The sequence below is a fragment of the Diaphorina citri genome, unplaced genomic scaffold (assembly GCF_000475195.1).
Source record: "Diaphorina citri unplaced genomic scaffold, Diaci psyllid genome assembly version 1.1 scaffold39, whole genome shotgun sequence".
Classification (NCBI taxonomy): Eukaryota; Metazoa; Arthropoda; class Insecta; order Hemiptera; family Psyllidae; genus Diaphorina; species Diaphorina citri.
Window position 1 is genome coordinate 297,920 of NW_007377476.1, and position 6,549 is coordinate 304,468.

Here is a 6,549-nt window from a genome sequence, read left to right on the forward strand (position 1 = left end):
TGATTATTATTATTATTATTAATTAATTTGTTCCATGAAACAATGTCAAAATTATTCTTTTTTTTCCATGAAACAATGTTCAAAAATTCTACCTACTCGTAGGAACAAGCTGTAGAATAACTTTTGTACCTACTTAAAGGCCTTGTCATACGAGCAAGTTATGCTTGCATACACACACATTTCAGATAATTATACTTCTAGATAGGTATAGGTAGGTAAATAAAATGGAATGAAAAAGTTCTCGAAACTTTGACAAAATATTACAAGATGAAAAGAGGGGGAGGGGGTGGAGGAGGAGGAGGAGGAGGAGGAGGAGAGGTTGAATATATCATATTATATTGCACAAAGAAAAAGAAGGACGGAGGAAGAATGAAAAGAAGGGAGGGGAGGGAATGAAAAAAAGAGGAGAGGGAGAAAACGTAATAATTTTTCCGACATAAAAGTCAAAGCTTATTTTTCCATGTAAATATTAATATTAGGAGCTTAAGATATAAGTAGCTGTGATTAGAAACTTTATATATTATGTCATACAGGAAGGGTATGTTACAGCCAAAGTCCGAAAAGGAGAGAGAAAACGTGGGAAAACTACCATTTCGCCCCTCCCATTTTCGCCCATGACATGTCAAGACTGTATCCTGTTTTTTTTTTTTTTTTTTTTTTTTTTTTTTTTTAAAAAATTTTTTTTTTATTTTTTTTTTTTTTTTTCTCTTCTTCTCTCCTATTAGTAAATTATTGAAGAATTTGGGGAATTTCGAAGGGATTTTAATGAAGGCAGAGTTGAAAGACACCCCATAATCCTGATGGTAGGTTCGCATGAAGGTATAGATATAGATTTGGTAGGTAGGTATGTAGGAAGGCACGAAGGAAGGTATGTTATTTTGTACCTGGAACTCAGCATTAGTTCAGGGGGTTTTAGGCTTTTAGGTAACCTTTTTTTACGGGGTGGACTGCTATCAACCCAATTCTTTGCGGACCACTTGATTATTATTATTATTATTATTATTATTATCATTATTATTATTATAATGCGTAATCACTTTATTAAGGTACATAATATTACATATGGGAAATAACTTTCAACATATGAATATCTAAATTTCTCTCATTCATTCAGGACTTTCCTAACGATGGACGTGGTAGATAAAATGACTGACATCTGTGCTTTCTTGATGATAGCTGAAGGATTTTTGATGTTCAACTTCTCTATATTGATTTTAGTGTACTTGTGCACGAGTCCATTGGTAGTGATGATGATTGGAAGAACAGTGACTTCATCAAGCTGGTGCATATTCTTCATCTGCCTTTTCAAATCATCATACTTCATCAGTTTTTCTGTGTATGCTATGTGTATATTATCGTCCATGGGGATTTTGACATCAATTACTGCGGCTTTCTTTTCCTTTTTGTTGATGAATAAAATATCTGGTCGGTTACTCAACAGGTTACGTTCAGTTTGAACCGACATATCCCATAATAACTTGAATTCACCATTTTCCAATACCGTAGTGGGTTTGTACTTGTAACAGGGCACACATGTCTTATTGCTACTTGTGATGTTCTTTGCAAGTTCTTGATGTATGATATTAGCAACAAGATTATGGCGGTTCAAATATTCTTTAGGCGCAAGAACTTTACACCCAGACGTCAAGTGTTGTATACTTTCCGTAATCTGGTTGCATAAACGACACATTTCATTTTCAACATCTTGCTTCATAATGTACTTAATGTAATTCCTTGTTTTCATTACTTGATCCTGTATAGCATGAATAAACCCTTCTGTTTCAGGCATTAGAAAGCCATTTGTCAGATATCCAGTAGATAATTTCTTGTCCACATGTGGATTATCATACAGGGCGGATGGATATTTTCCCTTCTTCACACCTTTAAGTAAATCATTCTTCTGCTCTTGGACGGATTTAATGGTTGGACAAACAAAATTCCTATTACACAAGTTTAGTGGTGTGTAATTTTCGTCACATTGTTTGGATTGATCTAAGAACAATGAACTTTTGGTTTGGAAGAAACTTCGTAGCTTAATGATTTGCTTGTCATGAAGTGCTGTCAAATTAAGAAGTCCTCTTCCACCCTCAGATCTTGGTAGATAAATCCTTTCCAATGCTGAGTGAAAGTGGTGTATTCTGAAGCTTGTGAATATTGTTCTTATTTTTCTATTCATGATCTCCAGATCTGTATTTGACCATTTGAGGATGCCAAACGTGTAGGTGAGGAGAGGAATAGCCCAGGTATTAATGGCCTTGATCTTGTTTTTAGAATTGAGCTCTGTTTTCATTATTTTGTTTAATCTCATATAGAAAGAGTCAGCATAAGATTTCTTCAGACTCGTATCATTAATGTGGAGTTGCTGTTTCATTCCCAAGTACTTGTAATAGTCATCTGTACTTAATGCATCGATTCTAATATTCTCACTCAATAATGTAATGTAATGTAATGTAATGTAATGTAAATGCAATTTCTTTGTGTTATTATGTCACAACTTTGGTGCTCACTGCAGCATTGTAGGATTTTTCCCAATACATATCTCAATAATCCTAACAACCAATGTTTACCTACCATGCTGGCACCGGTCGCTATGCGCATTTACATGTCATAGCTACTCATTTTCCTCACGAGGCTGAGTGGGCCCCGCAACAGCCAGTCACGGGATCAATCATTTGCATAAAACAAATTTCTTGACCCCGCCGGGAATCGAACCCGGATCTCCCGCGTGCAAGGCGAGTGCAGTGACCACTACACCATGGGAGCTGACTAAAGAAGTATTATTATTATGATTATTATTATTATTATTATTATTATTATTATTATTATTATTATTATTATTATTATTATTATTATTATTATTATTATTATTATTATTATTATTATTATTATTATTATTATTATTATTATTATTATTATTATTATTATTATTATTATTATTATTATTATTATTATTATTATTATTATTATTATTATTATTATTATTATTATTATTATTATTATTATTATTATTATTATTATTATTATTATTATTATTATTATTATTATTGGGAATACATCCGAAGGAAAACAATATTCCATGGGATATTTATTAATTGACAAGCTATAACCTACCCTTATTCTGAATGCTGGACCTTCCCCACATTTCCTGTCCTACAAACAGGACTTCCCTCGCCTCCAACTCCAAGGGAAGAATGATAATAGAATCTCTACCTAATCCCATAAATCAAAAATATAGGAAATACTTATTGATAATAGTAAAAAAAAGTTGGGAAGGTTTATTTTCTAGGGAAAAAGAAATTATGTTGTTGAATGAAATAGAAAGTAAAAATACCGCATTTGTCGCACTGTGAAGACATACATTTTCAACGTATAGGTAGGCTGTACCTATAAGTACCTGTAAGAAAGAGGAGGAGAAGAAGAGGAAGTAGGAGAAGAAGGAGAAGAAGAAGAAAAAGAAGAAGAAGGAGGAAGAGAAGAAGGAAGGAGGAGAAGAAGAAGATAAAGAAGAAGAAAAAGAAGAAGAAAAAGAAGAAGAAGTGGAAAAAGAAGAAGAAGGCAAAGAATAAGAAAAAAAAGATTGAAAACCCATCAGGCCCATTGCTGGTGGAGCCCAATTTATCTCAAAACAGTAAAAACAACCTTACCACACGGTGTAAATTACTTTCACAAACCCATTACTTTTCTCTTTCATCCTCTGTAAGGCGCCAGCAAAGTAAAAAGTACCTCATATGAAATTTAATGAAGTTTTTCCATAAGTAAAATACTCTCATGTTCACCCATCGTTTAAAATCATGTGAGGGTTTCTTACTCACATTACCTGATTTAAGTGGGGTGGGACCCGGATCAGCCAGCAGAACGTGATCTGAGCCCACAGATGCTATCCATTCTGATAACTGTTACCAATCACCCGAAACTTTACCTAAGTAATTCCTGGAGAACTGGTACTTACATTAAGCGTTCGACCTATTCGTTCTCGGAACGGCTTCCTATTATTTATCCTGTATTCCTTTTCTCTCTTCCTCTACGGGACGATAAGACCCTCTATCAAACTTCTAAAAAAGTTCTAGTGAAGCTTGGCTGAAAGCATTTAACTTTTTATGGACACTTTGAAAATTTCAGCTATTGTGTCAAGAGCCACAGTTCGGCTGTCTTCCTGTAACATATGTAGAGCAATATTTTGTATGTAGTAATAAAATACTTCCTAATAACGTACTCAAAAACTTCCCATAAATAATTAGGCCCTTTTCCAAAAAAGCACAGGAAGAAAAACTCTTTTATGAAATAAATTCTTTTATAATTTTTAATTAACTTCTAATAATCACATACAAAATTTTTAGGGGTTGGTACACAAAATTTCTTTGCACCGGGGAACAAAACGCAAACATTTTTTATTGTTTCGACAGGAAGTTTTTATGCCTGGATTTTTGTATAGGATAATTTTGTGCAAAATCAAAAGGAAACTCAGAATTTGAAACGAGTTGGTATTATGAACAGGGAAAGCAAAATGACTGTAAGTCACCACTTATACATATACATAATTATGTATGTAAGTACCATAGTACCAACTACCAACATGGAAATAAAAATAGAAAAAATTAATTAAATTATTAAAAAAAAAGAAGAAGAATAATTACAGACCTAAAAGTCCAGGGAAAATATGTTGAGTATTTCATTCAATCTCTATAATGGAGTTATTCAGAGATATTAAAGGGGAACACATCCGAAGGAAAACAATATTCAATGGCATATTTTTTAATTGACAAGCTATAACCTACCCTTATTCTGAATGCTGGACCTCCCCCACATTTCCTGTCCTACAAACAGGACTTCCCTCGCCTCCAACTCCAAGGGAAGAATGATAATAGAATCTCTACCTACTCCCATAAATCAAAAATATAGGAAATACTTATTGATAATAGTAAAAAAAGTTGGGAAAGTTTATTTTCTAGGGAAAAAGAATCTATGTTGTTAAATGAAATAGAAAGTAAAAATACCGCATTTGTCGCACTGTTGAGACTTTCAACGTATAGCTAGGCTGTCCCTATAAGTACCTGTAAGAAAGAGCAGGAGAAGAAGAGGAAGAAGATAAAGAAGAAGAAGGAAGAGGGGAAGAAGGAAGGAGAAAGAAAAGAAGAAGAAGAAGAAGGAGGAGGAGGAGGAGAAGAAGAAGAAGAAGAAGGCAAAGAATAAGAAGAAAAAGATTGAAAACCCATCAGGCCCAATGCTGGTGGAGCCCACACTTATCTCAAAACAGTAAAAACAACCTTACCACACGGTGTATATACCACACGGTGTAAATTATTACTTTCACAAACCCATTACTTTTCTCTTTCATCCTCTGTAAGGCGCGAGCAAAGTAAAAAGTACCTCATATGAAATTTAATGAAGTTTTTCCATAAGTAAAATACTCTCATGTTCACCCATCGTTTAAAATCATGATATACATTATATTATTCTCCCGTACGAGAATTATAAAACAGTAAATAGAAATTTCCCAAAAATTTACATACATGAATAACATAATAAACCAGAGTAGAAGAACACAAGAAGAAGAAGAAGAAGAAGAAAGGAGAAGGAGAATTAGGAGAAGGAGGAGGAGGAAGAGGAGGAGAAGGAGGAAAAAGAAGATCTGAATTCTCAATCTAATTCTTTCAATAAACAAAAGAGGGAAATGAAACAGGCAATCAGCGTGAAAATAGAGATTTGATGTTTCCCATGTTACCGATTTTTAAGGTAAAAGGGAACACGCTCATTAAAACGGGTTTAAATTTCAGGTATTAGGGACTTGTAGATATACGTAGGTAGGTAAATTTTACATACATAAAAGGAAATGAAGAATATTAGTATGTTAGTTAGGTGAATGCTGGGTAAATTTCCAGATACCTACGAACTTATAGCTTTCTAGAAATCATCCGCAACCACGAGAAAAACTCTCCCAAGTGGGTACAGTCTTTACTTGTACCTAAACAAATTGATCATTTTGCAGAAGAGAGAGAGAGAGAAACAAAAGATAGGCAAGAAAAAAGTTTTCAACTTCAACTTTTAATTCTAATTTTATAAATTTATTTATCACTGGCTTAAAAAAAAAAAAAAAAAAAAAAAAAACAAAATACCACCCATTTTTTTCCCCATTTTTTTTCCCCGGGTTAAAAAAAAAAAAAAAAAAAAAAAAACCTAATGCCTACCATTGTTTCACTCCCGGTTCTTCCCCCATTTATTTTATTTATTTATTTTATAATATTGCTACATTAAAGTAAATAACATTTACGAGCTAAACCCTTTTATTATTCCAAACTAGAAAAAAATGCAAAGTTATTACTCTCTCTCCCTTCATTTGTATCAAGGAGATTGGAGAGGACAGGAGAAAGTCAAGCGTTCCTAGAACGAACCTTATCTGTGTGGTTGTGGTTATGCAGAGGTACTTGGTACATAACGGTCTGGTTTGGAAGGAAGGTTTGATGTCAAAAAAATTACGAAAAAAAAAAAAAAAAATGGGTTAGGCTAGACTTGATTGAATTTTTCCCCCCACGGTTCTAGCAAGCCTAATCC